The 6000-nt window shown below is 41.5% G+C and overlaps 1 long non-coding RNA gene across 1 annotated transcript in view; it reads right to left on the reverse strand.

Annotated features, from left to right (window-relative positions):
- Positions 1-5237, reverse strand: part of LOC114054453 — a 68614-nt gene extending 63377 nt beyond the window's left edge. Inside the window, exons 1-2 of the long non-coding RNA XR_003570485.1 lie at positions 5155-5237; positions 4208-4274 (exon numbers count right to left, since the gene is read on the reverse strand). This is a non-coding gene — a long non-coding RNA (uncharacterized LOC114054453). The remainder of the gene's footprint in view (positions 1-4207; positions 4275-5154) is intronic.
- Positions 5238-6000: the final 763 nt, after the last annotated feature.

The raw sequence follows: 6000 nt of genomic DNA on the forward strand, positions 1-6000 counted from the left end.
CATGCCAAACACTGTGCTAAGTGCTATTTTTTTTTTTACAAATCCTCATTTTTTTACAAAAGTTATCTCATTTGTTTTCAGTGTGCATCAGGACACACACACACCCACACCAATGAAATCATATGTCTAATCAAAACAAATAACTGAAAATCAGTTTGACAGCTAAGGGGAGCATGGCCTGAAGTGGGGAAAGTCGTGAAGCAAGGAGACCAACCAATGAGCTACTCATTGTCTAAGCAGGAAGTGGTGAGAGCCTGAAACAGCATTAAGGCAGTATTAGGGGAGAGAAGGGGGTATATATGAAAGACGTTAAGAAGACAGATTTATCAGAACTTGGCAACAGATTGGATGTGGAAGGTGACAGAAAGTGAGGATTCAAGGATAACATCTAGGTTGCCGGTCAAGGTGACTGGGGGATAGTGGTACCCTTGGGAGAAAGGTTTGAAGGGGAAAAAACGAATTCGGTTTTAAACATGTTGAATTTAAAATGTCTACAGGATATTCTATTCAAGATGTCTACTAGGTAATTGGAGATGCAAGAATGGAGAAGAAAGGTTTGAGCTGGATGAGTAGATCAGAGAATTAATAGAGATAATAGAGATGAGAATAATAATAAATGAGAATAATAGAGATAATTAATAGAGATAATAATTTAATCCATGGAAGCTGTTGAGATCATCAAGCAAAACAGTATATAAGAAGAGGAGAGGTGGTCCCAAAACAGAGCCTTGAGATATGCCCACAGTTAGTGGATGTAATGGGAATGAAGATTTAGCAAAGGAAACTGAGAAGGAGTGAAAAGGTAAGTAGGAGGAGAGTCAAGAGAGAGTAGTGTCAGGAAAACTTAGAGAGAAGGGAGTATTAAAGAGAAGAGAAGGATCAACAGTGTCAAAGATGGGAGAGAGGTCAGGAGATATAAGAGGAGCGAGCTAAGACCACATACCTTTTAAGAGTAAAGAGATGGAAAGTTCACTGTTTAGGCAGGATGACAAGTAGCTATCTGTCTAACCCAAATACATCTTCTGACATGAGAGATTTTATATCTGATTCTAACTGCTGATAGTAATGATTTCAGATCCAATCATTTGCTTCTCTCTCAAGTTCCTCCACTTATCTCACAGGAAAGTATTGTAACTAATGTTCAGGACTTCATTAAGGCATCTTTGTGTGTATTTCAAAGCTAGAATTTGAATGATAAACACTCCATGATCAACAGAGGCAGTGTAGGGCATTGAAACTATAGAAGTAGACCAGGGTTTCAGAGTCAATCAGATCATCCATTCATAGGAGGGTCGGAAGGAACCTCAGAAGTCATCTAGGGCATCCTCTCTTTTTACAAGATGAGGAAACTGAGGTCCATGGAGATTAAATGACTTGTACAAGGTTACCTAGAATAAGTGTCAGAAATGGAATTTGTATCCAGGTCTTCTAGCTACAGAGATTTTTGCATTGTGCCATGCTATAGGTGCCAGGTTTAAATACCAGCTCTTCTACTCGCTACTTGTGTGCCATCGAGTAAATCACCACTTGAGCCTCCGTTTCCTCTTCATAAAATAAGGGGATTAAACTAGATAATTTCTAAAGTCTCTCTCAGCTATAAATCTAATTATAACCTGGAGCTCAAAGTACATTTGCATAATACTGTCCTCATTGGTGGAGACTGATTATTCAATGTTCCATGGTTGCATGAGGGACAAAGTTAGCTTGAGCTTAAGAGAAAAGAGATTCTGGTCTTCTGCCTTACAGCTTGAAGAAAGAAGATACACAGTTTCAAACTCTCTTCAGATCCCTGAAGGGAGAGAAAGACTCTGAAAAGAAGCCTACATGATCAAGGTGCACAGGTTACACTTCAATTCTATAATGGCAAGGGAGCTTAGGTTAGGTGGCCAAGAATGATCCTGCAGCCTCGTGTTCTTTCCTCCTGCTGGGCAGAAGCAGCTTGTCAAGAGAGGCTTGTTTATGGTCAATGAGCATGGAAGAACAATATGGTAAGACGGGAAGAGCACCAGATTGGTAAGAGGAAGTCCAGGTTTGATTCCTGCCTCTGCCACTCACTACCTAGGTGACATTGGTCAAATGTCTTCCCTGCTCTGGGCCTCACTTTCCTCTTTATAAAAGAGGAAGCTAGGTGACATAGTGGATAGAGTGCCAGGCCTGGAGTCAGGAAGATCTGAGTTCAAATGTGAACTCTGACACTTCCTACCTGTGTGACCCTGGGCAAGTCACTTAACATGGTTTGCCTCGATTTCCTCAACTGTAAAATGGGGATATGAATAACAACTTACTTTCCAGAGTTGTTGTGAGGGTCAAATAAAAAAATATTTGTGAAGTGTTTAGTTATGCAGTTCCCAGCATATAATAGGTGCCCTATAAATGCTTGTTTCCTTCCTTCCTAATATGAGGATTGGGCTAGATCATCTCCAATATTCCAGTCTATGGAATAGCCTCTGTTAAGAATTAAGCACTACCCTGAATCCTACATCACAGAACTGAGCCACTCACCTAACCTAGGTAGTTTGGATCAGCACTCGGTATTTCTCGGGCATAACCCTAACCATAGTAGATTTAGCTACTTTATCCCAGGTACTCAGTCCCTTTTCCCCATACTTAACTCTTGCCCTAAGGGCTAGAAACATTTTAAAATGTTTCCAGTTGAGGGATCAGAATAAATCCCTGTATACATTTTTCAAAACCACTGGGTTAAACTCTCCCACCCCTACTTAGCCCAGGGACACAACAGCCACACCCTTGGCAAGGTCTTGTTTTGAAAGGCCTTGTACTCCATGAGCAATTTGAAAGCCAGACTCCCAGCTTATTATTGTTCAATGTGATGTAAGTGAAGACATTTAAGCAGCCACATCATATGCACGTGCTATTTAGTTGGTAAGCTAACTTCTAGAATGCAACAAATATTCCGCATGGCAGTCAGTCAAGTAAGTATCTTATGTGCCCCGTAACAACCATAAAGATGCTCCATCCAGGAGATAGATGTCATTGTTCACCTCCAGATGGTTTGGGTCATTTTGACAGACTTTTAGTGAAAGACAATTCTGCCCATTTCCATGGGTGAGCACACTCATGAATTTTCTCAAGGTTGTCAAACTCAGGGGGGTAGGAAATGTAAAGCCTCTCCCATATGTTGCTTTCTTGCAGCTAAAAAAGCAGGACAGTGGGATACAAAAATCCCTAACCTAGGGGACAGAAAACTGGAGTTCAGGTGCTGGGTCTATAATTTACTGGATTTAATATTTTAGGCAAGTCACTTTAGCTGCTTTGACCCTTGGTGCACTCATCTGTAAAATGTGGACAGTGATGCCTGCCCTCCCTACCTCACAAGTAAGAGGGGAGACTCAAAAGTTGAAATGAGATGATGAATGTGAAAGTGTTTTGTCAGCTGCCCATAGATCATATGATTATAGACTCAGAGGGGAAGAGACCTTAGAGGGCAGCATCAAAGCCAACCTTCTCATTTTACAGATGAGGAAACTGAGGACCTGGAAAGTTAAATGATCTGCCTAGAGTTGCAGAGACGGAAAATAACACAGCCAAAGTCTGAACCCAAGTCCTCAGACTCCAAATTCAGCACTTACCCCACTATACCAGGCTGACTGGGAAGAAGAGCAAGATTAGCATTCTATATAAAGGATGCTTATTTCTCACCTACCCCTTTATCCCAACCCCACCCCTAGTGCCCCTAAGGAGTGCGACTAGCTCCCAGATTCCTTTTTTCAACTGCCTGGATTACTTGACATCAAAGGGTCCTTAATGTGAGGCTGGGGCTTATTCAAAACTCTTCCCCTTAGCATATCTTCCCTCCTCCCTTCCTTTATATCCCCAACAAGATTTATGGCTCATTTGCCCCCAAATTTAGAAAATTTGGTAGGCATTTTGCTGGCTGGAAAATTGACAAGCTAGGCATAAGAAGAGAGAATGGGCTAGAGTCTATGCCACATTTTCCCTAGGCAGCCAGTCCATTTTCTCTTCTTAAGCCTAGCTTGCCAATAACCGCTAGAGTAAAGCCCTCTAAATACCCTGTGGGATCCAATCATGGGGCAGAACATTTCAAGGTGGGATCCAAAATTATTCACTGTGGATCAAGGATACTCAGAAAATGCAGTCTTCAAACACAAGAGTAGACAAGGAATCCACCTCAAGCCTCAAGCTCTGCAAACCCTAGACCAAACACCTCAAATTAGAGCTTACCCACCTAATGGAAAACTGTTCAGAGAGATGGGGATAATTGATTTCCCAGGACTGCCAGTTCTCCAGTCAACCTGAGAAGAAGAGGAAAGCAAAGGCCTAAGTGAAGCCCTTCCACATCCTCTTGTTGAGACAAAAACCTGAAAGACAAAGTTTCTGGGTAATTAATAATCAATTTATTAATTAGGCTAGAAAATAATCAATAAATGAATGGTCAGTGGTTTCTCTCAGTAACCAAAGACAAAACCACGGAGACACTGAATGCTTTTAAATACCTTTGGAAAAGGGGGCACCCCTGACATGTGAAAATCAACCCTGATCAGGGAACAATTAATGAAGCAGTGGACTTCTAAAGGAGGTGATAGGCTGAAAGTCTTTAGCTTCTCATGCTGAGAATGTGGCTTGATCATGAGACTCAGCCACCTCCAGCAATCTGGACAAAGAAATGCATCTCTAACCAGACCAGTCTGGCTGGTTTTCTCCTTCATAAGTTAGGTCACCCTAAACTCTAATGGAGGGGTGCAAGGGCATAGACTTAATGCTTTGGGACTGGAATTCACCTAGATTAGATTCTGTTTATATTTTAAATGGAAATAAATTCTCCTAATTGGGTAGGGTCCCACCCAAGATTGCAGAGCAATTTCCCAAGGATTTTAGGCAATCTCATCTATCAGCAATGTCCTTCGGGAGACTAACTGACTGGCTATAGGGGCTGGTCCTTGAATGAGGAAATAGAAAAAGAAAAGCCTGGATCTCAATTTAATAATTAGTTATTAATATAATAGGAAAAAATCACTTTTTTTTTGTTTCCAGACTTCCATTTTCGTCTTGCTACTTTGGCATCTCTGTCTCTAGCCCATAAAAAGAAAGGAGCTTGGAGGGGTTCAAGGGGTGGAGTATGAGCAATGAGTGAGAAACCTCTCTTCCCTCCCCCATCATTGCCCCTTCCCATACATTTGTCAAAAGTATCTTGCCAACTGCCTGTAGAATACGTCTCATTTCCATTAACTTGAAGAGTGAAATCCTTGGGTATTGGTCCCAGGCAGCTCTGAGAAAAGGAAGGGGGAACATACATTTATTAAGTGCCAGGCACTGTGCTAAGTGTTTTACAAATATTAACTCTTTTGATCCTCTGGAGTCACCAAATAGCAGGAGTTCAGACTAAAGAGTAAGGATGTTTCTCATCATATCAGTGTCAGCGCTAGAATAAGAGAAGTGACTGAACAACAAATCAATCAATAAACATTAAGCTCCTACTATGAGCCAGGCACTGCACTAAGCAATAAACAAATGATAATACCAAGGTCTGGTGCATCTCATCTACAGGGTAATGTAGCAGGACAGGCAACTAGGAAGCCTAGGAATGGGAGTAAGGGGGGCCAGGGCAGAGAGACTTTCTAGGGACATCAGAACTTGCCACCTGAACACCTTGCTTAGCACAGCAGGTACATTGCTATCTCCCCCTCCCCCCTCCAGTACTTTTCAACTAGCTGTTAGATTCCTTTAACTAATCATGGGACAAACCCTTTTAGCATGATGAGCATTATATTTACATGCTGAAGTACAAATGATTCAACTCTATAGAGAGCTATAGAGAAACGGAATGATATTATTTTAGAACTTAAGGAGAGCTTAGATTTTATCTAATGTGAGCCCCTGACTTTACAGAATTGGACACTGAGGCCTATAGGGGTTGACATGATATTCAAGTTCACATAGCTAATCTGCAGCAAAGCTTGGATGTCAATCTTCTAATATCCAGTTCTAGGCTATCAATAGATCAATCAACAAGCATTTATT

This window comes from Vombatus ursinus, unplaced genomic scaffold (assembly GCF_900497805.2).
Source record: "Vombatus ursinus unplaced genomic scaffold, bare-nosed wombat genome assembly UNPS02014813.1, whole genome shotgun sequence".
NCBI lineage: Eukaryota > Metazoa > Chordata > Mammalia > Diprotodontia > Vombatidae > Vombatus > Vombatus ursinus.